Below are 14797 nucleotides of genomic sequence, written 5' to 3'. Positions count from 1 at the left end.
TCTTATATGGATTTAAAAAAAAGAAAACTGATAACAAGATAATTCCTACATATTTTTCATGTGTAAAGCATTCCTTTCAGTGTTTAAGACAAGTAGTTAAAGTCTTCATTATAAGAAGGTCGTATAACATGAGAAAGTATTACATTATCGCACAATGCACCTCATACCTATGAATTGCTTAGCAAAGGCCTGAAATGTCGCTTACCCAAGTCCACGAACTTGACTATACGTTTTTTTACCGTTAGGGTTAGGGTTAGGGTTAGGGTTAGGGTTTTTTGGGTATTTTGGCTTATTTATAGTCCGTGCAATGACCTATAGTTGCTTACATCCATGTCTATTAGAATCTGGTTGATATTTGGCAATAATACCACATTTCCTTTTTTATATTTAACTTTAAAGTGTTGATTATCTGCTTTGATTTCTAGGCTAGGAAAAATTAGTGAAACGCGAGGTAGTAGAACCAACCATTTTGTCTAAATGGATTACGAGAGATCGATCATTCATTTAAAAACAAATCAATAAATAACTTGGTTCAATTAGCACATGGTGCACAAAAAAATGATAGCTTCTAACAATATCCATTGTGTAACCATAAAGCTTGCTTTCATCATTGTAATTTCAGTACATTGGTATGCACTTAACTGTAAAACAACTGCTGTAATGTTTTGAGGAATGACAACTGAAATTACCACAAGTTCTAAAGTATATAGCAGGATATGCTTACCTTATTGGCGCACTCTGATTACCCATATTGAAGGGAAACCGCTCTGAAATTGTGTTGATGCATGCATATAATGAGACGCTACACTGTCAGTTCATTTGGTATCATTCCTATTGGATTGAAAATGGTTTGAAACCCATGTGTTTCTGTTTTGTTTTTTTAAACAGAACCTCATATGTATCATTTAATAATAATAATACATATATAGTAACTATTGCCGTAATATTCATTACCGTAAATTTGCAATTTTACCTACCATGTTTTTAAATATTTGTTGCTGAAAGTAACCTAAGTTGCAACTATATAAAACTTTGTATATAGATATTTCGACATTTCAAGTTAGTATTTGTCATAATTCATATAATACAAGTAGTGTTTTCAATTCGCCTACCAGATATTTGTTCTACACGAATCAGTGTTCATCATATTGTATAGGTAAATGATAAGAAGGTGCGGGATTTTCTCGCTGTGTTGAAGACGCATTGGTGACTTTGTGCTGTTTCTGCTCTTTGAACGATTTGTTGTCTCTTTGACACATTTCCCGTTCCCATTCTCAATTTTATTTGATATACAGGGGGGTTGACGTTTAACACAATTACTTGTTGTAGTTTTCGTATTTTTTTTTTTAGCTTTACATTAGTCAATAATTTAACATTATGTTTTAACAATTCATTTGTTTACCGTTTAATTTGAAGACGAGCTTGCCAGAAAGATTTAACAGAAGCCACATGCGTCGTGACGACACCAACACTTTTACCTGTAGTGATGGAGGCATTAAGATCTAACGTTAAGATACAAACCAATATCAAGGTATCGTAACGTTCAAAACATTGATTTGTGTGTTTGAAATATTTCTATTTTGATCTTATTTTAAACATGTGTAATATATTTATAATACATTCCGCATACATATGATCAAAATATATATGATAATTATATATGAAACAAATAAGCAACACATCAGGAACATCTTTCCTTCTTACGTACCTGTTACCTTAATATGCTTCTGTGGGGACATATCTGTAATTGTCATACTATATTTTCTCAATTGAAATATGCATTGCATTGATATGCTTCAGCAGACGACATGCATCTTCCGGGGACAACAAGTAAATGAATATGTATAAAAAAAACATCCATAAGACAGCAAACAACCTAAATGTTCAATAGATATCTCCAGTTTTGTTCAAATCATTTTGATCAGTCAATAGGTTTATATTACTACAAGTAATCAAGAAACTAATATCGAAATACATATGTTATTTCGAGGGAAGGAGACTACACGTAATTATAATGAATGTAAAAAAAACTTGGCATTGTTTTTTTTCGAATGCAGGATATCTTCACTCTGGGTGACGTGTCTGGTTACAGATCTATAAACATGTTAATGGAAGATGATGGCAGTGCTTTCCCTGAAGACCTACACGTTGATTGCGAAAACGACATCGTTGTCCTGATTTTCCAGTGGCACTACAGGATTCCCCAAGACGGTTATGTTGAATCATCGGTGTATAGTTGCAAACCTTCAACAACTAAGGTTTACATTATTTATCTTCCGTTGATGTATTCAAAAGCGATATTGTTTTCATCCATCGATTCATGGATCCTTACTTTTTATCGGCTTAACATATATTCAATGTAAAATTTTCTATACTTAAAAAAGGTACTCATTTATACAATTCTGATTTCTGTGATAAGTACGTGCGTTAATGTTAAAATCTCTTCACAAGAATGGACTTCTGGTAATGGACTTCTGATCTGTTTTTGCTTTCATATTTCCGGTGAAAGTTATGATCGCCTAGAAAAAAAAGCGTAACTAATTTCTAATATATGAGGTTCATATATATATAAACGGCTAGATAGTCAACGATCTTTCTTATGAGGGCGCTGGATCGTTATGAGAAACGTTCTGTACACTATAAAAAATTATATGTACGCCTTAAAAAGTGTACAAAACAACACCAATATTAATTTTAAAATGAAACAATAAATGTTGTATTCATAAATTTTTCGGATAATAGATATCCTTCTTCAATATGACTACGGTGATGTAAAATGAATCATATCAATCTATTCTGTCTTAACTAAAACAATCTTTACAGTTATACAATTAAACCCTACAACGCATGTACAATTCTAAAATTTTAAAAAATACGTAGGTTAAGTATTTACAAGAGACTGCATAGTTCTCTGTTGTAAATATATATTTATATATATTCTTTTAGAATAATTTATGAATAACTTTATCTCTAAATGCGATAGATATATCCTATCAATATTTTCATATATTTTTGCTTTATCTTCTTACCCTTCCGGAGCACCTGATATCACCCCCAGTTTTTTGTAGGTTTGTTCAGTCTTTAGTTTTCTAAGTAGTAGTACTGTTGTTTGAATGTCCTGTTGGTATCTTTCGCCTCTTTTTTAATTAACTAATTACCGACATTATATTTTGTTGTAAAAGTTTCAGAATCTGAAGAATTGTCGGTAATTATGTTTTTTTGTATACCAACAGGGAAATAATGTTGAGCAATTTGTTTGATTTCAATTGTAGGCTTTTTGTTTTCGGTGTTTTTAAAAATTTATACCAAGAATGCAGTAGATTCGATAGGCGATTTAACGACACTTGAACATTATTATTGCAGTCATACACTGGCAACGACTCCTGATGATAGCTTCATTTCAGTTTTGTCATTGTTCCATGTATATGGTATGACTGTCATAACCTACTATGCTTTTGCTGGTAGTAATAACTTGGTGACACTTCCAAGGTTTGATACAGGTTTATTTCTACAAGAAATTCAAAATGAAAAGGTAAAGTCATAATATTATTATTCAACATGTTTAGAGACATTTTAAACATAAATATTTCTAAATTGCTCAGTTGTAACATCGCCTGTTTGTTTTAAACATTTTTGCCGTTTAAAATCTGGCTAAATACTTTGACTTATAATTGTTTACTTTTTACAAATTGTGACTTAGATGGAATTAAAGCAGTCTCATTGGCACTCATACCACATCTTATTATTTATACATACAATTGATAACTAACAATGAAAACCAAAACTTTTTGAAAGATCCACTCAGATTGCCTGTAGGCAATTGTATTTCCAAATTGCTAACTTTCAATGGTGTATATGGATCAAAGAAAATGTGAGACGAATGAAACAATTACTAGTAAACAAAAGCTCGATCTTCATACAAAAAAATCCAGGAGACATCTATATGTTTATCAAATGACAAACTAAATCACATACATTTATTGCTTTGTTATCAATATACGTACATGTCACTTTTTTGTGTTTGTTTAGATATCACTTCTTCATTTGGTACCATCAATGGCGGTGTTCATGGTTAAACATCCAACGGTGAGTGATTTCAACTTATCCATAGTCCAAAGAGCCCTATGTGGTGCTGCACCTCTTGGGGAAACTGTTCATGAAGAATTTATGTCAAAGTAAAATATAGATTTATTTCAGGGTAATCAAATTTAAGAACTTGTAGTGAAATTTATTTTTTAGAATATTTTTTTATTTGGCAATACCTCCTTTGCAAATATTTGTTTGATATAGCCAAAAATAAAACTACACTTATAAATAAGTACCTGTTTGCCTTTTCGTTATATTCGAATTATATTTTAGAAAACCTTTAAGACGGTTACTCTTCTAAAAAAACAATGAAATTAACAGACTGTCTACCGGAATTACAATGTATTATGAGTAAAATAAAATGCTACAACCTTACAGTTTTACCCTTAACCGTCATTCCCTCATTCCGCAACAAACAGTTATAAGGACTTTTTTTCTAAACGCCTTCACATGTTGAGCTGATTTTTAGTATGCGAGTCTACTATGATGAGTTATAGATCGAGTTTACGTTTGGTTCCGCTCCGCTCTTTTTTGCCAAATTAACGAGTTTTGGACTTTGAAAATTTCGTGAAAATAACAGTTATACGGACTTTCATTCTCAAATTTCCACTCCTAACATTGCTTCAAGTTTTTTTTTTGCCAGCGGGGCCATTCGTGTCTTTCCGACAAATCTGATGTAATAAAGTTAAACAGAAATGAGTTGACATTTATTTAACTATTGGCATTTGAACTATTTGTCATTGTTTATATGACTCTTTTACATGTTTTATATACAACACATTGTCAAAGGTTATAATACAATACTGCAAACTCATAGAGTAAAAGGTCTGATAAAATATTAGGCTTTACATGTAAAGCTTCTTAAAGTCCTAAAATAGAATTCCTTACAATTAAACATCCGATGTTCACCTACAGATACACCGGTTACACCATTCTTAAATTGTTCGTTTATAAATTTAGAAATTATTAAGAAACTAAGGTTTCAAGCACCCTCAGACAAAGATGACCTTGGATGGATTATTTCAATGTCTTGTTTGGTCATATAGCTCTCTAACTGTTTGTGTTCTTGTACATCCTTGGCTTTCAATTGTTTGGCTTTGAGCGTTTCTAATGAAAGTAAATCCAAAAAAGCGCTTCGGACGCATAAAATTTATAACGGGGTTGTTTTCATTTGTTTTCATTTTTCACAGCTACTAAATGTTGAAAGCCTTAATTCGTTGCCGACATAGAAAAGTCAATTAGACTCTGACAGAATATTAACTATAACAAAAATAATAGGTTAGGAATATCACATATACCTGAAAAAGATAAACCAAAAACTGTAGCAAGATAGTTTACACTTCCGTCAAAAGTAACTAAGCAATTAGTTCATTGCCGAAGATTTAGTACTATGACGGATGATGCTGGCAGAAGTAACAGAACACAACCGATGGTAGTAATATATAAAACAGACATGTCTGCAATTAACGTACAATAAAATAAGGTGCGTTAAATGTATAAATTTTCAGACACTAATTCACACATAAGCAGTAGGGAATGATACAGATCCGATAAGTTCCCAAGGTCACCCATGTAAGAAGAACATTAATACCCGTTTGAGGAAAACAACTTTAAACTATAAAAGTAAGGTTAAAAGTATGCAATGGAAAAACTGTTTGTCCGATACTCCAAAAAAGAATACTTTTTATATTTACCACAAATAAGTACATTTACTCATACTAATTGATGAGATCTAAGCAATATCTAATTATTTGATCTTTCGTTGTAATACACGGTTTTAATGGCATCCGATACAGTTTCAAGGGAGCTAACTCTTGGTAGGACGCGTTTGTCCGATTTCCCGGGACAAAAATGTCACTGTGCACATTATCAATATTTATACTGCACTCGTTCTATTTGAGCAGTCAAAATGCGTTGACCGTATATTTCTATGTCATATACAGTCACTGACCTGATATCACTTTTCCTCATGAATATTTAAATAGAAATTGCCGAAATTATAATCAATTATTCATACGACCTATTCAACCTGTTCTTGTTTTCAATGTATACAACGACTCAAACTTATTTCTTTTGCAATTAAAAAAAAAACATATTTCACTTGTTAATTTTTTTGGTTTGCAAACTATAAATCATTATGTTTTATGCTTATTGTTGATATTTTAGTTCATTCTCAAACAAATTCGTTCACCATCGATTGCGGTTTTCAACAGGTAATGTACATTTCATTGTGTTGTATATTTCTCCGCCTGCATGATATGAGGCCTTTTTATAAAAGGGGGAAGTTTCCAAATATTCAAATCAAATAATAACATTAACGCATTAAACAACAATTGAAAATGTTTTTTTTTAGATTGCAGTATGGAGACAATAATAGTGCATTGACTTGACATATCAACGATATAAGGATTCGGCCCGAAACGGGGAAAAAGCTCTGCAGAGCCTCGCATTTCCCCGTTTCTAAGCCTCATCCTTATATCGTTGATATGTCAAGTCAATGCACTATTATTGTCTATTCAAGATTTGTAACTTTGGATTCGGGCAAGTGAGTTCAGGGGTCGGACAAGTGGATTTTCTTGCAACTTGTCCGAATACAAGTAAACGAAAATGATAATGTAAGGCAGTTAACTCTTGGTGGGACGTCATGCGTGTAATTTTCCGTAATAAAAAAAAACCCCGCTTGAATGATATTTAGTATAAACGATGCTCCAATTTATGATCTCACACACGTCAACTTCTACGCCCTTTAGATTAGTGCATTTGATTCTAATATTTTGTGTATATTTACATGGGACAAAAGTCTAATGAAATTATAAGAAATTAAACACATACTATACTGTTTCTGCTGGTCCTCATCTTGAAGCTTCTTTGAAGTCTTCCACATTTAGGTCAATAAAATATCGTACATTGAGCAATCCCAAGAAGACTGACAACTTTGGTGTTAACATAATGCAAGCCGGTTATCATTTTTATTATCATTCATTCCTGATCGAATTTTGATTTGGAATCGATTTTCTGGCATCCCGTTAGTCTGACAACTCCCCCCAAAAAATTGTGTACAGCGGATTTTATATCATTTTAGTTATAAGCATAAAAAAAGTAAAAACCAATGTGTGTCAATGACCTTTAAATTTAATCATTCAAGCGAATAACAGTTTGATTTTATGAATAAATGTGAAATGCTTGAGAGAAAAAAAAACGAATAAAAGGAATGTTTGTCAATGAAACAGCAGCCCAGGCCACCAACCAAAACAATTACAAAAATATCTAGAGGTCAACACATCATGGTCTTAAACAATACACAAGTGTGCACACAGTACCGCCATGTCTAGCTATAAATTGCCTCTATTCTTTAAATTAAGCCCCAAATAAATTCGACAGTCCGCAAAAACTATATCGGAGATGTTCCTCACTTGAAAGAAGAAACTATGGCGAAGTTCAAATAGTTTTCTTATGTCTACCTCATACCGGGTCACCTTCTTTGTTTATCTCCAACAGCAAAATAAATAAATGTACTAAAAAGACCGAATGATAGAAAAAATACAGGAATAACTAGTTTAACCTAATATATTCTAACTTATCTTTAAACCCCCTTTGTAGAGGAACCATATTTTCATATGTACATGTAGAACAGGTGCTCTCTTTGAATACATGTCAATTCGGACCAAAGACAAGTCGAACCAATCTTGAGACAACTCGGACCATTTTAAAGAACAACTCGGACCACTTTTAAAGACAACTTGGACCAGTTAAAAAGACAATTCGGCCAGTTATGAAGGCAATACAGAAAAGTTTGAAAGAAGGTCATAATGGATGTACCTTCATGGCGAAAAACGTTTAAAATCTTGCAAAATCGTTAACTGTATTTTTTTTTTCATACTTTTTAGGACTTGACAAATGTGACGATTAAGAACATCTTAGTGAAATAATTTCGATGTTACTATTTGGAAAAATTACAATTACAGATACATGTAATACCAACCCGACCGTTATGACCTAATAGGCTCAAATAAGGTAATCGCAGAGAACAATATAACCTCTCCTTCTGCTAAAATAGAAACAGCAAATAGATTCTTTCATCAGCCATGTCATCCTCTTGTTGGCGTGAGATTTAACTTCTAAGGTCCGAGGTCGCCCCAAATTCCAGTGAAACATTCTGCGTTAATGACGCAATTTTACGACATGGAATTAAATACTTTAGCTTTGCTGTAAAGAGTATAGTGATACCAATATAGGTGGCAAAGAAGGATGGAACAGTTTTGATAAGAGCATTCTGAAATTGCAAAAATATTTATATCTAAAAAATTCGTTCAATTATGTTTAAATTTGGTTAATTTCATCTGTCTTGACAAAGTAATACGGAAAATATAATTTCTCACATTATATGCTGATTAATATAGATTTTTGTTTTACATGTAGTAAATAATGCGTTCGTGATATTTTTTAATATCAGCTGATAATTCATTCCTAAAAACACATTAAAAATATCTTGTTATGAATGATGTGTCATGATTGTGTTTGATTGAGATCCGTGAATTGTTGATATCCATGTGCATTAAAATATCTATGCAAGCAAAGAGGATTTAAGTCAAGAATGATTTAATATAATTTTATTTGATAACATATAACTACTCAAAAGAAATAACAATATTTTTCATCGTTAAAAATGGTTAACCTATGATTAAATCTAAAATGAGTTCACAAACATCCGTGTACTATAAAAAATAACCTGAGTGCTTTAAGAATATTCAAACGAATTTCTTAGGGGTCTATACTTTGAAATGTTCGAATTAATTTCAAACGTAATACATGTATGAGGGTCTGGAAAGGGGTACGTAGGGGTCCTTAATTTCTGTATTCTTTAGTTTTTAGGGTATCTTTCTTTATCTTAAAAAAATATCGCTTATTCTGTATGATTTTCGTGAAAATGATTTTAGTATTAATTTTTATATAATTATATGGTTTCTTTATTTTGTACTTCCTTAAGTTTGTTATCAATATTGTATTACCTAATTCATTTATTTTCCACAGTTATTCTTTATACTTTTACAACCCATTGTTCTCTATTCTTTATTTTTTTAGCTCATTTTCTCTATTCATTATATGTTTTTGCCATTATTCTATATTCTGTAAACCCAATCCAGACCCTCATGTATTTATATGTTTTATGCAACTTCGGTTATTTTTATTCTTTAAGAAAGAGAGGACACGATGCAAAGGGGCCACTAAAAACACATAAGTCGTAGAAAATAGACTCCACTATGGTCAAAAGAAAACCTACGAAAATACAAACAAAAGTCCACAAAAACTCCACAAAGAAACACTGATTTCATTTCTCCATGACGATAAAAAAAAAATCAGCTGAATTTGACGAATCGCTGTATATTGGTAACGGTTAAATAATTAAGACCTCTGACGAATCATGATAAGGATAATTTGACGAATCACAATATAACTTTAATCAAGTTAATCGATAGTAAAAGTAAAAGGCATTCCAACCTACTTGAAAGACTACTACAACCACTTATAACAACATGGAGGCGATTAGGAATATGGAAAGATGACATGTAACTGTATTATATTTTCATTGCATGTAAATATATTTGGTTTTTTTTTCATTTTTTTTTTTATGGATGTATCTTTTCGTGCGACTGTGTTTTCTCATAAATATAAAAAAACGTAATTTAGCCACCAGGGCCACTTTCGTAAAAATCATCATGGATATTCATATACAACTTGAAGTCGGAATCGGAATTTTTTTAAACCTAGTAATTCAAAAGGTCATCTCACTTGAGTGGCCAGTTTTGATACTTACCATGAGTGACCGTTTGACTGTACTGATAAATGTATTAACACATTAACTTCTCGTGTTGCTTCTTATTCTCTTAAAAAAAATATCAAGACTAATTCTAGCTCAGAACAGTTTGTAGTTTATAATAATTATGGAACGACAAGGTATGCCGGAAAGTACAAGTGTTTATAGAAATTTTGTAACTCCAAGGTTTGTAAAGTCAAATTTTCGTAATCTCTTTATTATTTAAGGTAGCTCGAAATAAGCAATAACTATACACCTGAAAAATGACGCCAATTACCTTGCAAGGAATTAATTAGATGGAGACGTCAAAATTGTCAGCCACCGACGTCGTGCATTTTCACGCTTACGTTAAATAGGTGACCAAGGTGGACGCAATTTTGGTGATTTTTTGCGATTTATCTCCGAATACAGCACGTTGACATATATTTTTTATTTGTTTTTTTTTTAGAAAGCCGGCAAAAGGCAGTTAATGTAGAAAAATTAGAAAAATGCCCAATGTTCAGTATCAATTTGATCGCGAAAACTAGCACGGTGACCTATGTTTTAATTAGTATTTTTTTTTTTAAATTCGCCCTGGCCTACAACATAATTCAAAATTATGAAAATGACAAAGCAACGTGAAACTGTATCATATGCCCTTAAATGCTGTCAAACAGGTGCAGACAACAGACATTATTGAACGGACAACAAGTCAACAAAACCACATGGTTTTTGTCTCTCCTGCGACGAAAGTCGTGGAAAGCGAGACATATGAATTGCTTTTCCGGCGACGGTGTCAATAATTGTTAAGTTTTATGCTTAAGTTAGTTTGATAGGAACTACTTGTGATAGATCAGTGATATTTTGTTTGACGATGTATAACTATCAGTACATATCAGTTTGACGACAATTTTGAGGCCCTGTCCCCTAGGTCATGGTCCAGTGACTTTGAATTAATTAGCCATTTTCAATGTAAAGTTTTCTGCCTAAGTTAGTTTGACAGGCAGGATCTACTTGTGATAGATCAATGATATGTTGTATAAAGTTGCATTACTATCTCTACATATCTGTTTAATGACTATTTTGAGGCCCTGCCCCCTAGTCCATGGTCCAGTGACTTTGAATTAATTAACCATTTTCAATGATAAGTTTTCTGCTTAAGTTAGTTTGATAGGAACTACTTGCAATATATCAATGACATTTTGAACGAAGTTGCATTACTATCTCTACATTTCAGTTTGACGACTATGTTGAGGTCCTGCCCCCTAAGCCATGGTCCAGTGGCTTTAAATTAATGAGCAATTTTAAATGTTAAGTTTTCTGCTGAAGTCAGATTGATAAGAACTACTGGTGATAGGTCAATGATATTATGTGTGACGTTGCATTGCTATCAGTACATATCAGTTTGAAGACTATTTTGAGGCCCTGCCCCTTAGGCCATGGTTCAGTGACTTTCAATTAATTAGCAATTTTCAATGATAAGTTTTCTGCTTAAGTTAGTTTGATATGAACTACTTGCAATAGATCAATGATATTTTCTATAAAGTTGCATTACTATCAGTACATATCAATTTGACGACTATTTAAAGGCCCTGCCCCCTAGGTCATGGTCCAGTGACTTTCAATCAATTAGCAATTTTCAATGTTAAGTTTTTTTATTAAGTTAGTTTGATAGGAACTATTTACAATAGACAATATGTTATATAAAGTTACATTGATGTCTGTACATCTCATTTTTTCAACCATCCAGCGACTTTGAATTAATTAAAAATGTTGCTGTCCATCAGATTGTTTTTTTTTCTGAATTTTATTTCAACAGGCGAGACATATCTCTGTGTCAACAGTTTATTAATTATAAGAGTACAACAGACACGTTTCGTAAACGTATACATGTAAGACTCAACAATCATGGATAGATGTAGTGGTGTTTAAACTGAAGTCCAGCGTCTCTTTTCACAAAACATCTTACGAGTAAAAACTCTCGTAAGTCATGAACATTTCAGTATAACTTACGATATATTTTAGTCGTAAGATTTTTTGTGAAAAAAGCCCCAGGGGCAAATATTACATGCATATCATGACAGATCATATTGATGTGAACTGAATACGAGAATTTGTTGTACTAGACCCGACAAGTTGTGCTAAATCATACAGTAACAGTTCACATGGTAACAGTTATTCTTAATCTTCGCTCTTATTGCTGAATGACTAATGCTTAGCGGAGTAGTAGCAAATGGTGTGACCTTGCGATAGAACCCACGATCTCCCGCTCTCGAGGCGAACACAGTTCCACGAAAGCACTCACATATTGTCTTCAGTATAATTGTATCTTTATTGGGTATGATTGGGGTGACATTTATTGTTATCAACACAATTGAAAAAGTGCTTTTTATCCTTTTGCCGGTCAAACTGATACGAAACAATTTCTGAACGACATCCTTTTTTAGTTCTTAATTTCTACATGTTGAAATTAATTAAGATGATCATAAGAAAATGTTCCTAAAAGTTTGTTTTTTTTATTTTATTTTAAGATAAGGCATAGCGGACTGTTATTATACCTGGTCTTTCACTAGGACACATCTTCTTCGACCATAGTTATATTTGTTTAATACTAGTATACAACTGTATTTCGGATTTTATGAAATTGTGTGTACATTTAAAACTTGATGAAATGCATCTGAATATTGAATAAAAGATGCATGCAGCATTTATACTATAGAGAATGCAATCAATTATCTGTAAGTGTATAGATTGTGTGTAAAATGCAACAAAAATGCATTGTTTAATCTTAATAACCTGCCCACAGAATTTTGTTAAAGAATTATTTGTTGTCGCTATGAACATTTCCATATTAATAGTATAAATAAAAGTAAGCAACAGCGATATTTTATAGAGAATAAAGTGGTTTTTTTTTTTTACGAATACAAGAAAATATTATTATTTAAGAATAGATTGCTCCTCAACTGGAAGACATTTTATTAAAGCATCCCGAAGTTCAGGAAGCAGCTGTAATAGGTCTTCCCGACGAAAGAACTGGAGAAGTTCCGAGAGCATATGTTGTGCGAAAACCTAATTGTCATGTCGAAGAACACCAAATACAGAAATTTATGAAAGGTATATTAATATTTAAACACAACTTATAAATAGAAGCTGTTTATAATGAAACACATTTTTTTATTTATCAAAATAAGTTTTTATATCTATATTTGAAAAAAGGGAGATGTGGTATGATATCCAATGAGATAACTATCCACTAAAGGACCCGTATGTGACAACTACATGTCATCATACGAAAAAAATGTGAAACAATTCGACAAAATCCACATTCCAGATTTAAACTTAAGACAATGAACAAAAATAATCATGACAGACAGCATCCATCCAACGAATAACAACAGGCCCGTACCCAGAGTTTTTTGGAAGGGTAAAAATTTCTTACGCGAGGGATTAAGGGTGAATTAACAACAAATTTCACCTTTTAAAATCAATGTTGTAAATAAAATTCCACTTTTATAGTGTTTCGTGGATTTTAAAAAAGGGTACAAACATTACAAACCTCGCATTCCCCTGTGTACTGGCTTGTATAGGTTCCTGGCTTGTGACCGGCACATAAAGAATGGCGTTGTTAAACTTTTGACAAGTGGTCAATCCTTCCCTAACGTGGAACAGTGGTGTAACATAGCACACCATAATAACGAACTGTAATGATCAGTTGAAAAGGTATTGATTCATCATATCGGTACTAGACATAAGAACATCTAACATGTTCATTTACGAACAACTGTAGTAAAGAAATCAGGTGCAAGTGAATAAAACTCTTTTCCTTTAATTTTACAATGTTCCCATCAGCTGTAATTTTTTGCACAGATATATGTTTTATATGTGCACTTTGAGTATAATCTCCAATTCATTTTTGTAATGCATTTCATGTTGAACGCAGTGTAATCTTAAAGAGAGTGTTTCAAATTTGTGAAACTGGGGAATCTGATAAAAAAATGAAATCTTTTTACATATCATGCATGCATTTTTTTTATATCATTACCTAGTTGCACTTGTCGGCGAAATTATTAGTAAATTTATTTTAATTTTTTTTAATACAGCCACTTGCAATTAATGCTCCGGATACTGCAAAACATATGCACGTTTAAAACTATTATAATAGTTGAAATTATATATATAGCTACAATTTAAACAAATTGACTGTATTTGTATTAGATCATTTCAATAAATTAATAGACACTGTTTTACAATGTTTCATTTTCAAATCATGTTGCTGACTTTAAGTTGTTGAGAGGAGGAATTCAATTTACAGAAGCTATTCCAAAGACAACTGGTGGAAAAAATACTGAGACGGACTTAAAGACAAAATTTTTTTTAAAAGTTCTTGAACTAATACATCTACTCTTATTTCGTGTTGATTATGGAAAATTATGCTTACAATACAATTTATTTTAAAAGCGGCATACACATAAATTACATGCATATATTGGTGATTTTGAATCTGTTCAAAGTTTTGATTTTTCTACCCTATATACCACATTGCCTCACATTCTCATTAAGAAAAAATTCACACATCTAATTAAATGGGCATTTAAAAAGTCAGAATGTGAATATATATGTTCAAACTCTTTTAGGTCATTTTTTAGTAGCAATAAACAAAAAAACTATGTCAAATGCTTTGATACTATATATGCCCTTGAATTTTTACTAGATAACATTTTTGTTCGCTTTGGAGATTCCGTGTATCGTCAGGTTATCGGAATTCCAATGGGGACTAACTGTGCACCACTTATTGCGGACCTTTTTTTGTATTGCTATGAGTTACAATTTATGACAAAAATCAGCAAAGACCCATCGAAACAACATCTGATACACAAATTTAATAATACTTTTAGATATTTGGATGATATTTTGGCT

The sequence above is a fragment of the Mytilus californianus genome, unplaced genomic scaffold (genome assembly GCF_021869535.1).
Source record: "Mytilus californianus isolate M0D057914Y unplaced genomic scaffold, xbMytCali1.0.p SCAF_5, whole genome shotgun sequence".
In the NCBI taxonomy this organism is placed as follows: Eukaryota; Metazoa; Mollusca; class Bivalvia; order Mytilida; family Mytilidae; genus Mytilus; species Mytilus californianus.
The sequence above is the reverse complement of the archived record's forward strand: the minus strand, read 5'-3'. Positions refer to the sequence as shown.